The 26,083-nt window shown below is 42.5% G+C and overlaps 1 protein-coding gene across 2 annotated transcripts in view; it reads left to right on the forward strand.

Moving 5' to 3' along the window:
- The window catches only part of HDAC7 (histone deacetylase 7), a 498,490-nt gene that overhangs the window by 284,814 nt on the left and 187,593 nt on the right, over positions 1-26,083 (forward strand). For both annotated transcript variants that reach the window (XM_077297893.1, XM_077297894.1), the window contains exon 3: positions 12,792-12,858. The gene's annotated coding sequence lies outside the window, so the exon portion shown is untranslated. The remainder of the gene's footprint in view (positions 1-12,791; positions 12,859-26,083) is intronic.

The raw sequence follows: 26,083 nt of genomic DNA on the forward strand, positions 1-26,083 counted from the left end.
TAGGCTATGCTCACACATTGCGTTTTTACTGCATTTTATTTCCGCAAGCAAAACCTGCTCTCTTGGCAGTAAAGAAACTGATTCAAAAAGCAGGTTTTGATGAGTTTTTGATGCGTTTTTTGCTGTGTTTTTATTGCTGCGTTTTTGTTGTGTCTTGTGCATGTTTATAACGTTTAGTGGCCCCCAAAAAAGCCTGATTTAACTTTCCTAGGTTTTAGCACTAAAAATGCAGCACAAATTGATACCTGCTTTTTTTCTGCATTTTCGCAACTACGCATTATTTTCTATTATTATTATTATTATTATTATTATTTATTGTTATAGCGCCATTTATTCCATTTCCATGGCGCTTTACATGTGAGGAGGGGTATACATAATAAAAACAAGTACAATAATCTTAAACAATACAAGTCATAACTGGTACAGGAGGAGAGAGGACCCTGCCCGCGAAGGCTCACTATCTACAAGGGATGGGTGAGAATACAGTAGGTGAGGGTAGAGCTGGTCATACAGCGGTTTGGTCGATCGGTGGTTACTGCAGGTTGTAGGCTTGTCAGAAGAGGCGAGTCTTCAGGCTCTTTTTGAAGGTTTTGATGGTAGGCGAGAGTCTGATGTGTTCTGGTAGAGGGTTCCAGAGCAGGGGTGATACGCGAGAGAAATCTTGTATACGATTGTGGGAAGAGGAGATAAGAGGGGAGTAGAGAAGGAGATCTTGTGAGGATCGGAGGTTGCGTGTAGGAAAGTACCGGGAGACGAGGTCACAGATGTATGGAGGAGACAGGTTGTGGATGGCTTTGTACGTCATGGTTAGGGTTTTGTACTGGAGTCTCTGGGCAATGGGGAGCCAGTGAAGGGATTGACAGAGGGGAGAGGCCGGGGAATAGCGGGGGGACAGGGGGATTAGTTGGGCAGAGTTTAGAATAGATTGGAGGGGTGCGAGAGTGTTAGAGGGGAGGCCACAGAGCAGGAGGTTGCAGTAGTCAAGGCAAGAGATGATGAGGGCATGGACTAGGGTTTTTGCAGATTCTTGGTTGAGGAATGTACGGATTCGTGAAATATTTTTGAATTGAAGTCAGCAGGAAGTGGAAAGGGCTTGGATATGTGGTTTGAAGGAGATATCAACGTCAAGGATTACCCCGAGGCAGCGAGCTTGTGGGACTGGGGAGAGTGGGCAGCCATTTAGTGTAATGGATAGGTTCGTTGGGGGGGGGGTTGCGTGAGATGGGGGAAAGATGATGAATTCTGTTTTGTCCATGTTAAGTTTCAGAAATCTAGCGGAGAAGAAGGATGAAATAGTGGACAGACATTGAGGGATTCTGGTTAGTAGGGAGGTGATATCTGGTCCAGAGATGTAGATCTGTGTGTCATCAGCATAGAGGTGATACTGAAAGCCATGAGATTCTATGAGCTGTCCCAGGCCAAAGGTGTAAATGGAGAAGAGCAGGGGCCTAAGGACTGAACCTTGTGGGACTCCGACAGATAGGGGGCGAGGTGAGGAGGTGGTGTGTGAGTGGGAGACGCTGAATGTCCGGTCTGTTAGGTATGAGGAGATCCAGGATAGGGCCAAGTCTGTGATGCCAAGGGATGAGAGGGTCTGTAATAATAGAGAATGGTCCACTGTGTCAAAGGCCGCCGACAGGTCGAGGAGGAGGAGGACAGAGTAGTGTCGCTTGCTCTTGGTGGTTAAGAGGTCATTGGTGACCTTAGTTAGGGCAGTTTCAGTGGAATGGTGTGACCGGAAGCCAGATTGTGAGCGGTCAAAGAGGGAGCAAGAAGAGAGATGGGAGGACAGTTCAAGGTAGACGTGTTGTTCCAGTAGTTTGGAGGCATAGGGGAGGAGTGAGATAGGGCGATAGCTAGATACAGAGGAAGGGTCAAGAGAGGGCTTTTTGAGGATAGGTGTGATGGAGGCATATTTAAAGCTTGAGGGGAAAACACCAGTTGTTAGTGATAGATTGAAGAGATGGGTTAGGGTTGGGATGAAGACTGTGGTGAGGTTTGGGATGAAGTGGGATGGGAGCTGGTCAAGTGCACAGGTGATGAGATGCAATCTTGAGAGTAGATTGGAGAGTTGATCTTCTGTAAGGGTATGTGCACACGTCAGGATTTCTTGCAGAAATTTCCTGAAGAAAACCGGAAATTTTCTGCAAGAAATCCGCATTTTTTTTTTTGCGTTTTTTTCGCGGTTTTTTTAGCATTTTGCAAGCGAAATTAGCTTGCAGAACGCTAAAGTTTTCCAAGCGATCTGTAGCATTGCTTGGAAAACTGACTGACAGGTTGGTCACACTTGTCAAACATAGTGTTTGACAAGTGTGACCAACTTTTTACTATAGATGCTGCCTATGCAGCATCAATAGTAAAAGATAGAATGTTTAAAAGTAATAAAAAAAATAAAAAAAATGGTTATACTCACCTGCAGACAGCCGATCTCCTCAGCGGCGTCCGTTCCTATAGATGATGTGTGTGTGCAGGACCTTCGATGACGTCTCAGTCACGTGAGCGGTCACATGACCGGTCTCGCGACCAATCACAAGACCGCGACGTCATCGCAGGTCCTTCACCACACACCAGCTATAGGAACCGAACCGGCAGCATGCACCTGAGAGGCGGGAAGACTGCGGGGCCACCGAAGGTGAGTATATCACTATTTTTTATTTTAATTCTTTTTTTTTTACCAATTATATGGTGCCCAGTCCGTGGAGGAGAGTCTCCTCTCCTCCACCCTGGGTACCAACCGCACATAATCTGCTTACTTCCCGCATGGTGTGCACAGCCCCGTGCGGGAAGTAAGCAGATCAATGCATTCCTAGGTGTGCGGAACCCCGCAATTCCGCAAATTTAATGAACATGTTGCTTTTTTTTCCGCGATGCGATTTTTTCGCGGGAAAAAAATGCAACATTTGCAGAAAAAATGCGGAATACCCTGAAAATAATGGGAGGCATATGTCAGCGTTTTTTTTGCATTTTTTTTGCGTTTTTATCACGTTTTTATAGCGTAAAAAACACAAAAAAAACGCGAAAAATACTGAACGTGTGCACATGGCCTAATGGTGGAGAAGTTGGTTTCGGAGGTGGAGGGCTGGGAAGTCGGGAGGAAGGGCTCTGGGGGTTGTTGACCAAAACTGTCTCTGATGTTATCAATCTTCTGCTTGAAAAAGGAGGCAAAGTCTTCAGCTGAGATAAGTGGGGAGGGAGGAGGTGCTGGAGGACGGAGGAGAGAATTGAAGGTGTTGAATAACTGTTTAGGGTTGTGAGACAGGGAGGATATGAGAGATGAGAAGTAGGTTTGTTTAGCTGTGGCGAGTGCGGTCTTGAAAGTAGTGAGGGACTGTTTGAATGCGATGAAGTGCTCGTTGGAGTGGGATCTTTTCCATCTGCGCTCAGCAGCCCTGGAAGCTCGCCTCAGTTCTTTGGTCAGGCTGGTGTGACAGGGCTGTCTGTTGATTTTCTATGGGTGAAAAAACACTACAAATACGCAAAAAAAAACGCTGAAGGTGACATGCTGCAGTTTTCAAAAATGCAGCTGTTTTCTAAATCTGTCAGGAAAATAAACTCAATATGTGTGCATGAGATTTCTGAAATCTCATAGACGTAGCTGGTACTGTAAAACACAGATTTAAATTTTCATTAAAAAAGGCAGCAAAAACACAACGTGTGAACATAGCCTTAAAGGAGTTTTCCATTTATGCATTCCTTAACGCCATTTGCTGTAGATAAAACTAATATAAGCAGCTATACTGACCAACCCCTGCTCCAGCAGCAGCACCCCATCCGTAGAGCCGCTGACCCCAGTGATTGGCTTTAGCAGTCACATGTGTTGTAGTCGTGAAGTCACTGCTGCTTCTGATTTTATCATTTTTATCTACTGTACAGAAAGCCCATACTGTAAAAAAATCATCTTTATGTCCATATATGTCTACTGTGATTTAAAGAGTTTGTCCACTTCTAAACAAAACCTTTTTTAATACTTATTGCAGAAAATATTGCATATTTACCTCCCAAACCTGCGATCTCCCTGCTGTCTCTCCTGGTGACTTCAGGACATGTCACGTGACCTCTGCAGCCAATTAGGGTCGCTGATCAGCTGCAGCTTCAGTATTCCATCAAAGTGGACGCCAGCTCTGATGGAATATGAAAGGCTGCAGCCGATCAGCCACTGGTGATTTTCTGCAGCGGTAACATAACATAATGTCAAGTGGCTGCCATGAAAGACAGGAGGGAGATGGCAGGAGTTGCATCGGCTTAAGAAGCAAGTATACCATTTTTTATTTTATGTAACAGACTACAGCTATTAAAGGGAATCTGTCAGTCAAACCATGGGTAGCAAGTATTAGCCACTGTATGATATCAGCCATATACGCTGCAGCATTTCAGAGAAAAACATATTTTTAAATAGCTGTGGGGACTGAGCAGCACTGAGCACTAGTCATACTAGCACTAGTCGTACTAGCACTAGTCGTAGCCAATATGCGTATATAGGCAGAGACTTATCAGTCACTGTCAGCGGGGGGAGAAAAACCACAGGAGACTGTAGGACTAATGCACAGTGTGGCTTGGTACCCGGCACCACACCACTGATTGCCAGCTTTCTGTGTACACTGTGCATAGCAGAAAGCTGCCAATCAGTGGTGGGGCGGGTTAAAGGCCCCGTCTCACATAGCGAGATCGCTAGCGAGATCGCTGCTGAGTCACAAGTTTTGTGACGCAACAGCGACCTCCATAGCGATCTCGCTATGTGTGACACGTACCAGCGATCAGGCCCCTGCTGCGAGATCGCTGGTCGTGTCGGAATGGCCTGGACCTTTTTTTGGTCGTTGAGGCCCCGCTGACATTGCTGAATCGGTGTGTGTGACACCGATCCAGCGATGTCTTCACTGGTAACCAGGGTAAACATCGGGTTACTAAGCGCAGGGCCGCGCTTAGTAACCCGATGTTTACCCTGGTTACCAAAAAAAACAAACAGTACATACTCGCCTTTCGGTGTCCAGGTCCCTTGCCGTCTGCTTCCTGCTCTCACTGACTGCCGGCCGTACAGTGAGAAGTGAGAGCACAGCAGTGACGTCACCGCTGCGCTCTGCTCTCAGTGTACGGCGGCTCAGTCAGAGCAGGAAGCGGACGGCAAGGGACCTGGACACCGAAAGGCGAGTATGTACTGTTTGTTTTTTTTGGTAACCAGGGTAAACATCGGGTTACTAAGCGCGGCCCTGCGCTTAGTAACCCGATGTTTACCCTGGTTACCCGGGTGCTGCAGGGGGACTTCGGCATCGTTGAAGACAGTTTCAACGATGCCGAACTCGTTCCCCTGATCGTTGGTCGCTGGGGAGAGCGGTCTGTGTGACAGCTCCCCAGCGACCACACAGCGACTTACCAACGATCACGGCCAGGTCGTATCGCTGGTCGTGATCGTTGGTAAATCGCTTAGTGAGACGGGGCCTTTATACAGAGCTCATCAATATGTAGGACTACATGGCAGCAGCTTTACTAGTCTTTAAGTCATAAAATCATTATCTTACCATTAAGAGAATATCAAAACTACAGCAAACATTCCAGTAAGTGACACTTGACACTGTAATCAGGGTTTCTGTCTCTACATTATGCTTATCTCAGATTAAGTGGCAAAAACCTGGTGACAGATTCCCTTTAAATCTTAGACAAGAAGTCAAAAGTGTAATGTAAAAAGAAAGAATCTTATAAAGGTTTATCACCAGTGGTGAACAAACTAAATCAGTGGAAACCACTACTGGTTGCCTAGGTGGCAAAAACCTGGTGACTGTGACACTAGAGCAGTGATGAGATGACCGGACTAAAGGCCAGCAACAGGAGTATGCCAGACACACTTGGTGCAAGCCGTCACACTTATGCACCCCTTTGGGGCAGGGGTCCTCTTCACCAGCTCCCACGTAAGAGAGAGGGACTTCTGAAGAGCCCTTCCTAGATGCCAATATATAAAATATCCCTCTCATGGAAAACCTGAAGGTAATGCCCAATCTCCACCCTCTAGCCAGAGAGACAGAGGAAGAGGCGAGGAGGGCGAAGAGAAAAGAGCCTCCCACCACATACCTGAACCAGGAGACATAGCGTCCCATATCTCCTGGCAACAGCTGATACTGGGAAACCTGGTGTTTCGGGACCCCTGAATACCGTCAGTGCTGGGAATGTTGGTGTCTCACCTTCCAACCATACCACAACCTGATGTAGGTCATGGTCCTCAGGAATGGAGAACATGGGAAAGGTGGGCCTCCACACCAGCCCTCCCCTCTGAAACCGACACCCCACCTCTCACAACCAGAGAGCAGTGAGAGGCAACCCGGAAGCATGAGGCTCCCGCTTGTGTGCAGAGACATAAGAGAGCCCAGCCCCCTTGACCTTCAGAGATCCACCTTGACACCCACTGGTATCCAAGGTGCTAAATCCATCCTGGTAAGACCACCACCGCCTTCCCGTGTGTTTGACAGTGACAGATTTGCTTTAGTTGAATCCTTGGCATTATTAACCTGTAACTCCAGACCGATAAATTCACATCACAACACAAAAAAATGTTAAAGACTTATTATGATTACAGATGAAGTTATGTAATTTCCCAATATACTTTTTGTATCAATTGCTCATGGTTTCCATTTGGTGTATGTTACAGCACCAATACAGTTATTGGGGCACCAGAGCCTCAAGCACATCTGCAAGTGACATTTTTCAGTAGATGAATGCCTCCTGGAAAGGCCCCTAACGTTTATACCTCTGTTATCTACCCCAAAAATTAGCCATAGCCACATCCTTTAAGTACTTTGTGATGCGAGTCTTTAGGCCGACTTTTCCATAGAGGCTTGACTAGGGATGTTGCTGAGTTTGTAAATATCCTTACTTCTGGCAGCAAGGCATGTCCAGAGCTGTCGAGGATATACCATGACGGCCAATCACCTCTATTTCCCACTCTCTACTAGGTGCCTGGTGGGTCATGAAAAACCAGCACACCACTGTCCACTACAAAAAGGCATCTGAAAACATGGAGATCGGACTTGTAGAAGCAGTGAAGACTGTATATATGGCAATGTCATCCCGATAATGGGCACTGAGGATGTCAAAGTTGAAGTGAGAGTGGAATCTTGACCCTGCCTTGAGTGAGTCAAGCGGTGACACCTGAGGTGCCACTAATCCAATTTAGAGCACCCAGACATCTACATCTAGAGTTAAATACAGGTACAATAAAAGTGTCTGAGAGAGACCTAGGAACATTTCATGGGGGAGCAAACAGAAACAAAAATGTCATAGAATATTTGGTACATGGATATTCTCTAGACCTTTAGAATAGATCATCTCTCGTATTTTGCATTTCGGCTTCTTTAGCGGTAATTTAGCAGCACCTTCAAGTCTGTCTGCACCTAGCCGTTTGATCTTTTGTAGAGGTGTGCTTTACTGTGAACTCATGAGAGGAGTATCTTCTGGTGTTTTTATAAGGCTTATGTTCTATCCACACAGAAGCGAGGAGGATTAGACTTTCTCCATGGAGTGAGCTGCCCGTGAAGCTGCTGCACATTGCTTATTTTTGTTCATGGAGCAATCTGGTGTAATAAATAAAGAATGAAATTCCTTAATCTTTCGCTCCGGGGCACTATTCACAGGTATTTGTTAAAGGTGTAGCGTAATATCTACTGAGAATCTTAAGTAAATATTCTCTGCTTCCTTCATGCCGTCTAGTCCAAACAAACGTAGGAAAAAAATCTTGTAGGATCCAAGATGTACAAGTTATTATCCGGTCTGGAAGCTGTTAAAGTTACTGATCTGCAATGTCTTCCCATATACATCAGTAATGTCGGAACTTTGTAAGGTCCTCTTCAATATCTGGACACCTATGACAACCTGATAAGGGTTAACAACCAATTTTTTTTTTCAATTGGGTTTTATTAACAATGTTGCTGCCTTTGCCTTCTGCTGCCTCTATGTTGCACTGAGTATTGCTGGTTGCTGACTGAGAATATGTCAGGAAGCTCTTTATGATGGTCTGGTAAGGATTTTGTACCTCTTTAATCTGTCAGTTTCTGAGCGCCTCTTAGTTGATTTGCAGCCATAGACCACATCAAGGTAAAATGCACAGGGAATCAAAAGCCAAATGGTGACTTTTTTAATGAAAGCCATTTCCAAAAACTACCTTTTTGTTGAGGAAGCAGCAATAAACACTCTGCCACCATTATTAACTAGATGCCAATGAAAAGTGCCACACAAATGTCACAACGAGCACCACCAATAAGTAGTCCATTCCAATACAACAGACTGGTGGTAGGACACCACCCAAAGTGTTAAGGTCTCCCCATATCACTGACAGATGGTTCCCCCCACCTACATGACTGACACTTTCCCAAAATACTATTGCCCATTGCAAATATCCAGTGGAAAATTGACAGTGTAAGACCAAGATCACACTTATGTTGGACCCTTGTACTTGCGTTTGGAGGCTTTGTTGCAAGTTCTATCATTTTCATATGCATTCTGAGAGTTTTTCCATTAAAATTACCAAATAGATCAACTATAGTCAACGTGTTCCATCAGGGTCCATTTGTGTCCATCATGGGACAGATCCATATCCGTTATGAAAAATACCCTTTATAATCATTCCTCTTTGTGACTCAGCAGACCTACTGCACATCCTGTCTTCTTGAAATCAAGTCAAATAGAAATGTATATCTATAGAGAAGACTACATAGATGATTACACATAACCAAATAATATTCTGCAGCCCTAAGGGTTTTTTAAACACTTTCTATATTATATAATAGATGTGTTACAAAATGTATTTAACCCTACATTGGCATTTTGTATATTCTAACAATTAAGGACGTGGCTTAGTTTGGTACTTAAGGACCTTCTTCTCTGTGTTTGAAATTCAAAACTTCCTAATCTTTCTATCAATTAAGCTGTTTGAGGGTTATAATTTTAGAATGGCAATATTATGGGATTTATATAATGTATTGTGTATCATTTGTATGGTATGGGTGGAAAAAATGTTACTGTTGTTTTTAGGGTTTCACGACATGGTAAATGGGTACTTCCAAGTACACTTGCAAGCTAAACGAAAAGTTCTGAGAGAAGCTAACAGAGAGAGGCAGGAATGTGTGGCCAGCTCTCCACTCTCAGAGGAATACCAGCTAGGGAGGGAAAAAAACTGAAAATGGAGCCGCCTGCGCAGTAGCAGCTATAGGTGTGTAGCTGTGATCCGATAGCTGCTGCTGTGCAGGTGGCGCCATCTTGGAGGATTTTTTTTCTTATCCAGTATGATGGCGACGCCGGCAAATGCGCAGCAGCAGCTATCGGATCACAGCTAGACACCTATATCTGCTACTGCGCAGGCACGGGCGGCGACATTTTACATTTTTTTTCTCCTAGCTGGATAACATCAAGAAAATGTATCATTGCCACACTAAACATGCAATTGTGCTGCAGAGCAGGTGCCACGGCCGGCACCTGCCTGCAGAATCATTTTTTGTCTCTTTCTTCAGTATGTTAGGTGTTCATTATGCAAGCTAGGGTGCAGGTCAGTGAGGGATCAGTGACCTGTCAGCAGTCTGCATTATGAATATGTAATCAGAGCATCACATGACCAACACTGCCTTAGGGCACAAGAATCTCATTAACTACAAACTGAATATAAAGATTAAAGAAAAACCATAAGATGGATTTCATCACCCAAGGTATCATTGTAATCAGTATAACGGTGCCGACCGGACACTGTCTGTAGGTTACTGTGCACAATCCTGCTGACAGGTTCCCTTTAAGACTCTCCCTGTCCACATTAAATTTAAGTGGGCTTTCAGTGGGACTGGCCAACCCTCTAATGTCTATGGGGTCTACAGATTTCTCCCATCTGATGATATCAGGGCAGAAAAGGATTAGGCTTGTTGATTTACAACACCCAATGCATTTGTTTCCCAAGTGGTTGGAGATGTCTAGCAGTTAAGTGTCCATGTGTTTGGGCGAGTTGTCAGAAATAGATGTTAGCCGTCTGAGCTTTTGGCCAACCACTATCTAAGGTGTTGGGTAACCTGATGACTACTTTGGAGGAGCTGGAGATGACATATGGTAGGCATGATGGGAACTGAAAATAACTCATAAAGTCGAGCAATTTGTCTATGCGAAAAAACACCGTCAGCACAGCTACGAGGTGGTGCAAAAGTTTGGCTCCCAAGCCATACACATAATAAACATAACTTAGCACTCAACTTAAGGATGCTTGAACAGGAGGATTTATTTTGCGGTGAACTCCGCGTCTGGTGGCACGCTTGCCCGCACCATGAACTTCTAACAGCACAGTTTACCGCATGTCACGGTTCCCATAATTTTTCTAGCCCATCCACAATTTTTCATCCGAGAACTAGGCATTGCATGCACAATAAGATAAGTAACTGAAGAAGATTCCATATGAACCAAAACGTTTTTTGTATACTGCAAAATAAATCATCCTGTTCAAGCATCCTTAAGTTGAGTGCTGAGCAATTTGTCTAGACATGAAAGAACAAAGCAAGAAAACATTCTAATCCCAGTAGATAATTTCCATTTTATGGCTGTAATTTCTGCACAGAAGATGACATTTCTTGTAGTGACTCCTCAGACATGATTAAGATGAGTCGAAACATAATCAGCATTGTTCTAGATCAAATGGTCGTCTGATTGTACTTCAGCCATTAATCAAAGATTGAGCAAAAGGTTATGATACAAATAAACCACAATGCAAGTCCATGGAGGATAAGTTTCCTTTCTCCCAACCCATTGCATTGTTAAATGGATATATTATATACAGAGGCTCAGGCGGGAGTCACACAACCGGGAAGTGAAGTGTTTACAAGGCTCACTAAAAATAAATACATGGAGAATGCCTCCAAGATGATGTATCCAGCAAACTCTTTTAATCAGCGTTCAGATGAATACTTATATTGTTCTTTTACATCCATGTCATTTGTAACAAATCAACAAAGCCATGCAGCTTATTTTTATACATACTGTGAGCATGCTGGGCTCTTAAAGACACAGTAATGGAGGGTCATTATGGACAACATAGCTAAATATCCTACATGTGAGGTTGGCCACACACTGGGAAATGTAACCAAAATTGCTCAATACCGTGCAGTTAGGAATTAGAGGAAATCTAAGTGTTTTAGTTCTTGGTTTAAATTGACCAATATGATTACGGTATATGTGGGGGAAAATACTTCAATTAAATCCAACCATAGAGTTAAATCACCCATTAACCAGTTTTAGCTAAAACTGGAAAACAAATAGGGATCAATGATCATTGTATTGTTGTGTGGTGGCACTGTACTAAGAACAAAAGGATCAAGCATTGAAATCCAACATGTTTGAGCCTCCTTTTTCCCTGACATTATTGAAATATACAGGTTAAGCCAAATTTTCTCTGACTTTACTCTATGCGAATGCACACTTCCGAATCCTGACAGCGTGCGGTTCACAAGCTGTCAGGATTCACTGGTATTGCCAGTGAGAACAGGAGATCATGTGACCACAAGGGTGCGATTTGCTTCCACCTCCGGCCACAGTTTGACTAGACAAGCATGACTTCTCTTAGTGCAAGTGAATTAAGAGAAGCCGAGCACGACTAGTTGGCACATGACCTCATGTATACAAATCACATATTTACGGTCACGTGACCATCCGCTCTCACCGGCTCTGACCTTCATGAGCAGCACCTTGAGAACGAGTTATTTAAAAGTCCAAGATACTGAAGTGTTCCAGTCATTGTGACTCTCGGGAGGCTAAACTCACTGGGAGTTGTGACCACACTTGAGTTATGGCACATTAGCATTGCACTTTTTTTCACACATTTAAGAATGCTCCCTTCCATGCTAGGCTTTCTGAATAAGTAAAGGATTTTTTAAATTTCCCCTTTGGCAAAGGGAAAGCTACCTATTTCCTCACTGTGGTCTTCTTATCCAGAGGAATGGTTAGATTTGTTAGGGACCATTCTCTTTTGGGAGAGGGCTTGCAATGGATCTCATCCATGTGCACCTTTTTTTGCACTTTGGTGGAGAAAGTATGACTTCATGCCTATGAGGAAAAGAAAAGAAGCAATACTGTCTTCAGATTGGTCTCTGACATGAGCTACTTTACAATTTTTTTTCCATGGAGCATTGCCTTAAAAAGCCAGTATCCCTTCTGACCTTGGAAAAAAACCAAACTCTTTCTAATCTCAGTCAACCCCATTAAGAAAGTTGTAACACAAAACACAATCCTTTAACTCAAGCTTAATACTAATAAAATGCCAGTACTACAGAACAGAGAACGATCCAAGCATAACGCTCTTTAATTCTTTTACATTCAGGTCCATAAATGGGGGTTTCATGGTCCCAAATAAAGGGTAATTCTGATAGATATCTCCATTGTGTACTTACTCATGTGAAAAAATACTGTCACCTTTATTTTCGCTCTGTCTTAGATCTGTACAGCAGTATGAGGATTAGTATGTGGAATGTTGGCTCCTTCTCTTAGTTCCATTCCTATGAGAAAAGATTTGTGTTATTAATACAGCTGTCAATGTCTATCATATCCCTGTATGGTTCTTAACTATGTGCCTGCATCTACAATGCTCCAATCTGGAGGCTGTAGATGGTAATGCCGGGATTTTCTATGGGAATTATTATACTAAAAGATTATGGAGGGTTATTGGTTAATTTACAAAAAATAATCATTGGGACACAAAAGGACGTATTAATGGGTCAATTCTGGACTGAATTCTTGGCTTGTGCAATCAGTAGGTGCAGATTTGATCTGACTCAAATTCTATATTGCAGATATACCTAGAAGATGGAAGACATCTGTAGCCTGTGAACCTCGTGGTGGAGGCAGTACCACTAACAGGTAGATATGTTAAATGTAAAAAATCGATATCTCCACATACCGTTTCATTGTAGATTATTACGATTATGAGCAGACAAGATAATAATAATTATTGGCACGCAGCATGCTTTGGGTATGTCCAAGTTCAGACGTTCCTGACAGGCTGCACCAAATGGATTTCAGACTGCGGTGCACAGAGTGGAAGGTAGTTCCTATTAAACTTGTGCTTTATTAGTTGGATTTTCAATTTTCATATTTTCTTTGAACTGTGTGTTGAGTCTATCTAATATCTGTCTATTAATCTCATTTTCGAATATGTATTTACTTGCAAAAAAGTAAGAAAACAATACAAGTCCAATATAGTAATTTGGTGTGTGCCCACCAGTTGTAACCCAAAACAACTCTTTAAATGGGTTGCCTGGCCTTAGGCTACAAGTGTGCAGTCACTCTATGTGACTTCAGACTTGTGAATCCTCACATAGCGCGCACTCTCCAGTGTCCGATGCTGGGAGCAGGTGGTCATGTGACTGCAAGTATGTGATTTGCATACATTCCAACTAGACCTGTCCAGCCTCGCTTAATACATCTGCACTGAGCGAGGTCAAGCATGTCTAGTCGGCATGTGACTGTTCACATGCAAATCACATACCTGCAATCATGCAACTGCTGCTCCTGGTGCCAGCACCGGTGACTGCTTGTATGCAAATCACATATTGCACCCCACACTCCTGGCATCGACACCAGAGAATCGTCACAGCGCACAGTGCCTGTGATATGAGAATTCACAAGTCTGCAGTAACATAGAGTGAGTGTAGATTTGTACCCAAAGGCCCGACAATCCCTTTAAGACAGAAAACCATTAAACATAGGCAGCATTTATAAGAAGTGTTTAACTTGCCCATGTGCACAGTGGCAACATTTTGGCTCATTAACAGTTGAGCCTTCGTCAAGCCTTGTATCTGAATCTTTTGGAGTGTTGCCTACATTCATGGTCTGTCTATCTATCTATCTGTCTATGTACATATATGTCTATATACATATTGTGTGGATATAGCTCACTGGTTAGACTGACAGAGAAAAAGACAGGTTTCAAATATCTAAAGATTGGTTGCTTTCTGGCTTTTATTAACATAAATTCAGTACAGGCAAACAACATACGGGTTGTAAATCTAAAACAAAACTAGCTTAAAATAATCCTGCTTGACTGAGCATTTGCTAAAACGTGACTTCCCTATCTGTCACAAAACAGTAGTAACTTGTACCTATAATTTGAGAACAGCCACCCAGACAGAGACCACTGTGTGTCCAGTTAGAGATCCCCCTAGGCCTCAGTCCAGCTGCGTTTAATAATAAGACCTCAGTAAAAGGAAAACAAGTAGTGGACTAGGAATGGAGGCTTCATCCCAGTTCACTCCAGAGCCTCCAAGTTCAGTCCATACTGAGAGGAGCCAAGGTGAAACCTATACACCTACCATGACTTTTTCATTCATTGCTTACATATATGACATATATGACAAGATTTAGCAGACTCTGAGGTTGTGGTACATTGCTTTACTGTTCAGAGACACAAATATGGCCTTTATTTAGGAGTCACCAGAAGAAAACCTCTCCTGTTCATTTTGGAAACAAGTCCTGTGGATCAATGAGGTTAAAATACAACTCTTTGGCCACAGTGATCAAAGATATGTGTGTAGAAAAAAGAGCACAAAATTTCAAGAAAAGAACATGATTTTTAAATATATTGGAAAAGTCATAGTTGGAGTACAGTACAGGTTTCATCTCGGTTTCTCACCTGAAACACTTATATACATATGTAAGTACCGGTATATATCAATGTACTGGACTCGCGCCTGCTATTTAAGGTGTACAACAACTTCATCTGTATTTTCTGTATTTTATGAGGATTATATAACTGAACATATATATCTATCTCTAGTACTTTCTTGTTCAGCTGACTCTGATCTATATACTGAAATGCCGTATGTCAGGGACTCGTCATCGTGTTACCTCCACACATCTCAATGTTCCATGCCACTGGGTCCACTTAAAAACTCAGATGTAATTTTCCTACTAATCACCTTTGTAAACAGTTTGTGCTAAAATTGTACAGCACTAATGAATCAGTCGGTTAGAACAGGAAATGAGGAAAAACGCTTGTATGTTACATTACACAATCACACCTATAAGGTTTCAGTACACTTGGCATTGGTCCAGCTTGAGGAACACTTCATGAAAGAAGCCAGAAGTAATAGATCTTAATTTGCTTCTATATGTATACTGTAGCAGGAGAGACCCAAACCTATAGCACAGTAAAGTCTAAAGAAAGTAGCCGAGGATGGTTTAATAGAGGCAAGAAAACTTTGCCCCCATTTATATGATTCTTAAAAAAACAACAACATTTAAAAAAAAAAACACGCTATAAAACATGTTAAATATCACCGGTCACGAGTGAGATAAGATAGATCTACGGTATTTAAACAGTTCTCTTCTTCAAGAGGTTGTCTCATTAGAGGTTCCAAAACTTTGTCAACTAAGGGAACCAGCTAGCGATCTTTCTACAAAATGCTAAGCTATCGGCCATATTCATAAGTCGAGTCACTATGCCTACTTATGCCTCCACATTCGGCTACAAGTCACCATATAGTCCGGTGGTATCAGGGCTATATACTGTACCAGTTTATGGATATCTTTGCTATGCTACAGAACTAACTTTGGAGAATCTCGGCCTTAGGAAAACCCTTTTAGGGCATTTGGATTTCACAGAATGTGTTTATTCATTTGGAGCCCCCACTAAAATACTAATTAGAAGCTCACTGCAAACAGCAGATCTAGCTCTAAAGGACTCATGATTGCATTATATAGATGGCCATTAGATTCAATGGGTGCCATGTAATATACTATATAGACAAGATTATCACTGAATTCAGATCTTTCATTTAGTCTCTTTGGCACAAATGTATAAAATCCAACCCTGCGAAATGTAGTCTGCCTTTAATAACAACTATGAAAGATTGGGTTATTCTAAAGAGCACCAGCGCGGACATGTAATTGGAAGTCAGTTTGTGAAATTTCTTATTTGCAAATTTTTCCACATTAATTTGTGAGCGGCAAAACTGGAAACGTTTAGGGACCACCACAGCTCAGCCATGATGCTTTAGACTACATAAAGTAACAGATCAAGATCTTGAGTGTTGAGACGCATTGTGCATAAAATTTAGCAACGCTCTGCTGACTCAAAAAATTACTCTGGTATTAACACCAGCACAGTAACTGCAACAGGGGCCTCATGGCACGGGTTTACAGCTGCACGCAAGCCTTACATCACCAAGCACAATGATGACGGTTCTCTGTAGGGAAGTCTGATGAATGAGTTGGGTTTGGCAAATGTCAGGAGAAAGTTACTTGCTTGACTGAATTGTGTCAAATGTAAAGTTTGATGTATGAGCGATAGCACTATCGGGTTGTTTTTATGGGATCAGCCTAAGCCCCTTTGTTCCAGGAAAGGGAAATCTTAATGATTCAGCATACAAAGACAATTATATACAAAAAACTTTGTGGGAACAGATTGAAAAACTAAAGTACGTGAAGAAACAAACACATTTGCTGCAGATCTCACAGCTTTGCAATATTGTAACACAGAGATGGAAGTTGGAGCACTGAGAAGACAATTGAAGATGTGTTTAATGCTGTATTGTGTTGTGTCAGTTATAATCTAACTGCAGCATTTCAGAATAAAACATTCCTGGCTACAGGCCGTAAGCAAGGTTCTGATTCCTACTGCCTGTGAATATATTGACAAGTTACCTTTTAAATTGGAGTGCCATAAGGGCTAGAATTCTGTAAGGTTCATGACCTTGCTTCTCAGTGTGGTACCCTCCTCTTCTGTATGCAGGAACTTCACTTCACTTTTTGTTTGTAGAGCAGTAAATCTGAACAAGAATTCAAGGGTTAAACAGCGTCATGAGAATCTGCCTCCACAGATTATTTTAAATGAAAGGGGAAGTTACCAGTGTGATGTGTAATGGCCGCTCTCTGTTCCCCTGATCTCACTGCAGAGCTGTGTGTGATTATAACGGACACATCTGCAAGTTCCTCTTAGCTTCAGTTTCCATCTCAGGGAGACAGGGTTGCAATACAGCAGAGCTGTGAGAGCTTCAGCTAATAATGTGTTTGTTTTTGGATAATAGGCTGGAAAAACAATATGCATAATAGGATTTAACCAAATAAAAATAAGATGATGTGGGCAAATGTGCTCACCTGGTAGGGTTGTGTGACCACAGCAGTTTTGAAGAAAGGGCTGCTGCAGACCCACAATTTGAAGACCATCAAATGCTGGAGAAAAATGGATTAATTCTGTGCTGCCAATGTATGAATGATAAACAGTAGTCAGAGATCCAGGAATGCGGTTTATTTGTCAATGTGTTTCGAAGACTCGTACTGCTTCCTCAGGACAAACCCAACCTGTCTTCATCAGCCTTGTCCTGATGAAGAAGTGTGAGACTTCAAAACGCATTGACAAAAAAATGCATTCCTGGATCTCTGACTCCTGTTCATTATTCATTCACTGGCAATGTAGAATTAACCCATTTTTCAACAGCTTTTAACGTGTTTTTTTATGAGACAAAGTTCAGTTCTACTGTTCTGTGTTAGGTACATTTCTCACACTGGTAACTCCTTTCATTTAAAACAAGCTCTGGAGGCAGATTCTCATGCAGATCAATGTTCGACCCAAAGATCTTAACAGCTCATTTGCATATAAGGAAAACATGGATTTCTCGAATAACACAGGTCTGCCAAAAAAATTTTCAAGAGCTGATTTGGTTATTCCACGTAATCTTTATGTTTTTAAGTGCGCTGAATCCGAAAATGACCTCCGTTTTGTCATAGGACATCACGTTTTCTGACAATTTAAGTCACTTTGTTCAATAAGACAATACCTCAAAATAAATGAAAATAGACTCATAAAATTATTTTTTTTATTACAAATGTTTCATGAAAATCATTTTTGAACTGCAATGAGCTCACTAACACACACTAAAATCGATTCTTCTTCCCTGTGAGGCTTCTCTTGGTACATTTACGCTTGTGAGTAGCATCTGGAATGTCTCTCTGAAGCATCCAACAGTAGTCTGCCATCATTGTAATGATCCATCTTCCCTGGTATCTTCTTTCCATCTCTTTAATGTCCTGGAGGAATCGTTCACTCACAGCTCCCAAATTTTCAGGAAAGTTGTCAAGGTGGGAATGGAGGAAATGCACTTTCAAACTCATCAGGCAACCTAAAGCTTGAAATGCTTTCAGTATTCGTCCGACGATTTTTTTGTAGTCAGAGTCTTTGTTATTGCCTAAAAATTTCTCTACGACCTCTTTAAATGCAAACCACCCTTCTTTTTGAGGATGCATCATGGTATTGAAAAACTCTTGATCAGCTATGAGCCTTCTAATGTCTGGTCCGACGAACACACCTTCCTTCAATTTTACCTCCGAGAGGCCTGGAAACCTGGTGACCAAGTATTTGAAGCATTCTCCATCTTTTGGAAGTGATTTTACGAATTGCTTCATCAATCAAAAATTGAGAAAAATAAACTAAATTTGAAGAGAATTTTGCATTTTGTGGCAAATCCTGACGTCCAGGATTTTTTTCAATATTTTTTTCGTTTTCAGCACACCAAAATACATGGAAATTAGATGAAAATAATCAAACAGCTTTTTAGTCGCAGACCTGTGTAATAGATATAATCAAGAACAAACGAGCAAATTGTTACCAATGGTGTAATCGATAAACAGGTTTGTACAGAAAGAAGCTTGGGAACGTTTGCTCGTAATAATATTTTTTGTATGATAATAGCCCTGTGTAAAAGGTGCTATCCTGGAATGCATTCACTGGCAGCTCTGTGGTGACTGAGGTCAGGTCACTAGGTTCTAGTGAAGATATTGATTCTCCATGTAGACTGTATGGCTTTGTGAGTCATTACATGTACCTATTACTGATGGGTGTGGCTGAAATGACTAAATTCCCTAATTAGTGGGGGTGTGCACCTACCTTTACACAATATGCGCGTTTAAAGTATTCCAGTGCTACTGCTTGATTCTGTTAAGGTACCGTCACACTAAACGATATCGCTAGCAATCCGTGACGTTGCAGCGTCCTGGATAGCGATATCGTTGTGTTTGACACGCAGCAGCGATCAGGATCCTGCTGTGATATCGCTGGTCGTTGATTAAAGTTCAGAACTTTATTTGGTCGTCAGATCGCCGTGTATCGTTGTGTTTGACAGCAAAAGCAACGATACCAGCGATGTTTTACAATGGTAACCAGGGTAAATATCGGGTTACTAAGCACAGGGCCGCGCTTAGTAACCCGATGTTTACCCTGGTTACCAGTGTAAAATGTAAAAAAACAAACAGTACATACTCACCCTCTGATGTCTGTCACACGTCCCTCGCCGTCCGCTTCCTGCACTGACTGAGCGCCGGCCGTAAAGTGAAAGCACAGCACAGCGGTGACGTCACCACTCTGCTGTTAGGGCCGGCACTAAGTCAGTGCAGGAAGCAGATGCCGGGGGACGCGAAGGTGAGTATGTAGTGTTTGTTTTTTTTACATTTTACACTGGTAACCAGGGTAAACATCGGGTTACTAAGCGCGGCCCTGTGCTTAGCAACGCGATGTTTACCCTGGTTACCCAGGGACCTCGGCATCGTTGGTCGCTGGAGAGCGGTCTGTGTGACAGCTCTCCAGCGACCAAACAGCGACGCTGCAGCGATCGGCATTGTTGTCTGTATTGCTGCAGCGTCGCTTAGTGTGACGGTACCTTTAGCCTGATATATAAATATACTTCTCACACTCATTGTCTTTTTTGGATCTCTGAGTTAGCTGGTTCTATCTGATAGGTCATTTCCTCAGCAAGCATGAGATCTGAAAGAAAATCTGTCTGCATGAGTTCACCTGCTAAACTATTTATATGTGCATGTAGCTTTTTCAAAGACGAGTCCATCAATACCTTTACATGGCCAAGTCCGTTCCTCCATTCCTGAGAAATCAGCAGTTGAAGTGATATGCAAATTAGGCTCAAAGAGCTACTGTAGATCTGAAGCATCTGTCACTTCAGCTCAATTCCCTGCCCAGCACTGCCTCCTCCTGCTTGGCTGAAAGCCTCTACACCAGGGGTCTCAAACTGCATTCCTCGAGGGCTGCAAACCATACGCAATTTCAATAGTTCCTTAGCGTTGCACAAGGTGCTGTAATCGTTATGTGTGTAGGTGATTAAATTATTGCAGCCCTTGAGGAATGCAGTTTGAGACCTCTGCTCTACACTGAGTATTTCATACAAAAGAGCAGTCAGTCAAGAGGAGGAGGCAGCGCTGGGTGGGGAATAAAGCTGGAGCGACAAAGGATTCAGATCTACAGATAATTCTTCAGCCTCCTTTGCATTTTATTTCAAATGCTGGTTTCTTACTAACAGAGGGACTGACTGTCCATGTAAAGATATTTCTGGTTTTGTCTTTGAAAGAGCTACTTGTGCATGTAAATAGTTTGGGGGTGAACTCTGTTGTGAACTCTATTTTTAGGCTCCTTCTAGTGGTCACAAGCGGTACTGTGTAGTGTTGTCTTCTGCAGGTTGGCTGCATCAGCTGGTTCGTTATCCTTGGTTCGTTTCCTATTTAACTCACCTGGATACTCAGTTCCTTGCCTGCTATCAATGTATTCAGTGCTCTTCAGATTCCTTGTGTCTATCTTGCTCCCAGCCTCTCCAAGACAAGCTAAGTTTTTGTCCGTTCATTTTTTGATTATCAGCATTCATCATGTTTCTTGTCCAGCTTGCTAAGATGTGATCTCCTCGCTTGCTGGTTGCTCTAGGGGACTGAGTTTCTCCCCCCACACCGTTAGTTGGTGCGGGGGTTCTTGAAATCTCAGTGTGGATATTTTGTTAGGGTTTTTTACTGACCGCACAGACCCCTTACTATTTTCTGCTATCTAGTATTAGTGGGCCTCATTTGCTGAATCTGTTTTCACCCCTGTGTATGTGCCTTCCTCTTACCTCACCGTTATTATTTGTTGGGGGCTTCTATATCTTTGGGGATTATTTCTCTGGAGGCAAGAGAGGTCTTTCTTTCTCTCTAGGGGTGGTTAGTTCCTCAGGCTGGCTCGAGACGTCTAGGATTTTTTAGGCACGTTCACCGGCTACTTCTAGTGTGTTTGGATAGGTTCAGATTTGCGGTTAGTCCAGTTTGCCACCTCCCTAGAGCTTGTCCTATGTTTGTTACTTAGCTGGAGTAATTCGTGATCCTCAACCACTAAGGATCATAACAGAACTCCAGGCGACATATTCCCTTTAAGTTTATCAAGTTCAAACCTAATTCCAAGCCATTTCCACGACTTGTCTATAACTATATGAAAAGCCAGAAACACAAAGCATTTCATCTGCCCATTAAGTAATAAAAGATTTGCAAAAATTCATAACTGGCAACCCATAATTCCACTACAGGAAGGATGATCACATGGTATGAGTTCTTAATCTCATCTAACTCTTGATTTGATGTGTTTGCAGAATATTCAATTATTATCTTGGCCATTCCTTTCACAGAGAAAGATGCTTTATCATATTTAGTCATGCCTAACTAAATACAAATAATAGTTAGTCTCCCCATTCTTTTAGTAGGCCAAAACAATTCCAACTATACAGTATGTCTGTATCACTGCCCTATACAGGCTAGCTACTGCTTTGACAAAAGCTGCCAATTGTCTGCTTAAGGCTATGTTCTCACACTGCGTTTTTTCCTTTTTTTAATGCTAATTTTAAGCTGCGCTTTACAGTACCAGCAAAGTCTATGAGATTTCAGAAATCTCATGAATACACCTTGGTTTTATTTTCCTGACTGATTTAGAAAACTGCTGCGTTTTTGCAAACTGCAGCATGTCACTGCAGCTGGGCTTCTCGTACCTTTCCTGGTGCCTGCGCTCTGCAGTACTTTACTCTGTCCTCAGCAGGGCAAATCATTACACCTGCGCAGGAGCCGCGACAGGAAGCAAGGAAGAGGACATCATTGCATGAAGATGGAAGGAGCTGGACCCGGACCGCGAGGCCCAACGGACCGGACCGAACCGGACCATCCCTGGGTGAGTATAATCTAACTTGTTTTCTTATCTTTCAGGTTACATCGGGGGCTTATCTACAGCATTACAGAATGCTGTAGATAAGCCCCTAATGGCGATGGCCACAGCTTATATGCGAAAAATGAGGTGACAGATTCCCTTTAAATCATCCTTTTTTGGGGGGCCACTAAACTTTATCAACATGCACAAGAGACAAAAAGAAATCTGCAAAAACTGCTTTTTGTAAGCAACTTTTTACTGCCAAGAGAGCAGGTTTTTCCCTGCAGAAAAAAAAGCAGCAAAAACGCAACTTGTGAACATAGCCTAAAAGCAATCTCAAGTTATTGAATCTCAAGCAATCTCATATGCCCCATTACTGCAATGATTCTCCTAAAGTCAAGCTGAAAGGGGATCATTAAACAGATTTCACAATATAAGTTGCATACAATATTATACTGGTGTATTTACTTAAAACTCACACTACAAATTACATTTTTCCCCTAGTATTAAAATGAGCATTGTATAAATCCAATCTGAGCTGAATTTAAAAATGCTCAATTGATATGATTATTCAGCCATTCTAACATGGATTTTCAAAGTAAGTACACTAGCCCCATCTGTGCTAAAATGTGTTTAATAACAGATGAAGACAAACGACATGTCCAGTCCATGCAGTTGCACAGGAGCCCAGTTGATTTAAACTATACATAGCCTCAATCATGGCTCACTGTCCTCTCTTCTGTGTGTGTTTTCTCTCATCTGCGTACACAATGGAGGGGCTAATCCAAGGGTCTTACCACAAACTAAGCACTTTCAGCAGTGAGCCACAGCCTGCACTGTAATGTTATTATTTATTTATATAGCACCATTAGGGTACTGTCACACAGTCACACTTTGATCGCTACGACCGTACGATCCGTGACGTTCCAGCGATATCCATACGATATTGCTGTGTCTGACACGCAGCAGCGATCAGGGATCCTGCTGAGAATCGTACTTCGTAGCAGATCGTATGGAACTTTCTTTCGTCGCTGGATCTCCCGCTGACCGCTGGATCGTTGTGTGTGACAGCGATCCAGCGATGTGTTCGCTTGTAACCAGGGTAAACATCGGGTAACTAAGCGCAGGGCCGCGCTTAGTAACCCGATGTTTACCCTGGTTACCATCGTAAAAGTAAAAAAAACAAACAGTACATACTCACATTCCGGTGTCTGTCCCCCGGTGTCTCAGCTTCTCTGCACTGTGAGCGCCTGCCAGCCGGAAAGCGAGCACAGCGGTGACGTCTGACGTCACCGCTCTGCTTTCCGGCTCTGCTGCTTACACAGTGGAGAGAAGCAGAACGCCGGGGGACAGACACCGGAATGTGAGTATGTTTGTTTTTTTTACGTTTACACTGGTAACCAGGGTAAACATCGGGTTACTAAGCGCGGCCCTGCGCTTAGTAACCCGATGTTTACCCTGGTTACCCGGGGACTTCGGCATCGCTCCAGCGCCGTGATTGCAACGTGTGACCGCAGTCTACGACGCTGGAGCGATACTCATACGACGCTGCGACGTCACAGATCGTGCCGTCGTAGCGTCCAAAGTGTGACTGTGTGACAGTACCCTTAATTCCATGGTGCTGTACATGAGAAAAGGGGCTACGTACAGGGTTATAGATAACGTTTACAGTAAACAAATTTACAATGACAGACTGGTGCAGAGGGGAGAGGACCCTGTCCTTGTGGACTTACATTCTACGGGATAATGGGGAGACAGAAGGTCGGGGGAGCAGCAGCTCTGGCAGTGGTGAGGCGGCGGCTCTGGCGGTTGGTGAGACGGCAGCTCTGGTGGTGGTGAGGTGGCAGCTCTGGCGGTTGGTGACGCGGCAGCTCTGGTGGTTGGTGATGCGGCAGCAAGGTCAGAGCAGGCTGTAGGCTTTCCTGAAGAGATGGGGGTGGTGGATAATCGGACATGGAATTCCAGAGGATTGGGGATATTCGGGAGAAATCTTGGAGGCGGTTGTGTGAGGAACGAATAAGTGTGGAGAAGAGTAGGAGGTCTTGGGAGGATCGAAGATTACGTGATGGAAGATAGTGGGAGATTAGTTCAGAGATATATGGAGGGGACAGGTTGTGGATGGCTTTGTAGATCAGTGTCAGTAGTGAACTGGATTCATTGGGGAATTGGGAGCCAGTGGAGGGATTTGCAGAGGGGGGAAGCAGGGAGTAGCGAGGAGAGAGGTGGATTAACCGGGCAGTAGAGTTGAGGACAGACTGGAGCGGTCAAAGAGAGTTATCGGGGAGGCCACAGAGGAGGGTGTTGCAGTAATCGAGGCGGGAGATGATGAGGGCATGCACAAGAGTTTTAGTAGATTGTGGGCTGAGGATTGGACAGATTCTGGCAATAAATGAAGTTGGAAATAGTACTGGTACATAGAGATACAGCTCAATATAGCAGTGCAGTTCTACAGACCTATACCTTATGGGTAAAAAAAGAAAGGCTGAAAAGTAAACACCAATTTTTTTTTCATAAAGTTAATAAAAATAATGGTGTAAAACAGTAAACAATATCATTTTTTAATACACTTTTTAAATAAATGTCACAAGCTAGTAAATAACACTGACATCCCTATAATCATAACAACCTCTAAAATACAATAAACACATACTTTTTGGTAACTGATAAATGTTTTAAAAGAAAAGGCACAATGCTTTTTTTTCCAAGTTAATCTACAACAAAAAATAATATAAATCTAAAACTTATTTTCAACATATTTGATTAGCACAACGGTGTCTAAAAAAAGCTATAGCTTGCAAAAAAAACAGGACCTAAAATTGTGAAGTTCATGTAAAAATATAAAAAAAAAAGATATGGCTATGAATATGTGAAAATGAAAAAAAAAAAAAAACATTTTCTGGCCATCTGAACAAGTTCATCACAAAAAATTCCATATGTAAAGACTATGTAGGTATGTATTTTAGATATTCCTGTGTGCACTATAGATATTCAGGCATAATGTGTGTGTGTGTGTGTGCGTGTGTGTGTGTGCGTGTGCGTGTGCGTGTGCGTGTGATGTATTAGTATGTACATATTTTGGGGTAAGCATGAGGGTATGACAGCCACACATTCCACGCAGGGGCTCTTCTCTGTCAGTATCTGCCCCTGTTCATTAGGTATGATGTTTATATTGTGAAACATCGGCTTTAACCTTGGTAACATAGCAGTAAATCTTTTATAAACTCAGTATTCTTGTGTTACACCAAACAAGAAACATTGATGCCTGAGTTTTATTCTTATGACGCAAGATTTGTGTGGAATATCTGCAACATGATTTCAGTGTTAAATCTGGCAAACAATATCTGGCACACCTTTATCCTTTACCATATGGAAAAGCAAGGAAAATGCTGGTGGAGCTCAGTCCAAACTGTTATTAGTTGGCAAGAGCGCCCATTGTGCTGAGAAAGAAGCCAGTGTGTTGAATCATAAGGCATTATGAATCCAGTATTTAGTGCCAGGCCTAATCGTTATGTGCACATATGAGACAGAAAAAGATTGGCTCTGTATCCCGCAGCCATGGCTCATGAACTGGAAGACTTCAAGAGCTTCAGCAGTTTTTGAGTATGGGAAAACTGCATACAATTTAGGTTGGAGTATAGTCCTCACAAATTGAGCTACAGCCTCCATTATCAATGGAAAAATATTCTTCTTGGACCTGATTTTTTTTCTGTCCCATTCCTTTTGCCAATTGGATTGTCATTTTTGGTTTGTGAAAAAAAGCAGAACAAGTCAAAAAAATATTATCCTGTCTTTATTTTACTGGAGGTGGTCACCATCTAGCTTGGAGCAGGAGTCAATCAAATGTAACTGTTTATTTCCTGAACTCGATTCTTCTAATAAATAGTGCAATTAAAATAAGACATGAGAACAAGCCAGGACCTTTGTTGGAACTTTGTTTTGTAAGATCGGCAACATGTTTACTTGTTTGTAACACTTTAGTTTCCAGCAACTTAGCCAAAATAATTAGTAATTCACTTCATTAATCTTTTCCTCTAAACTCATGTGTTGGTCCATTACATAGTAAGAACATTACAATAATAGCAGAATCATTCTCATGTACCACATTTGGGGTCTCTTCCACTTTAACAAAAGTCTCAACCATCACTTATTACT

This window comes from Ranitomeya variabilis, chromosome 3, assembly GCF_051348905.1.
Source record: "Ranitomeya variabilis isolate aRanVar5 chromosome 3, aRanVar5.hap1, whole genome shotgun sequence".
Classification (NCBI taxonomy): Eukaryota; Metazoa; Chordata; class Amphibia; order Anura; family Dendrobatidae; genus Ranitomeya; species Ranitomeya variabilis.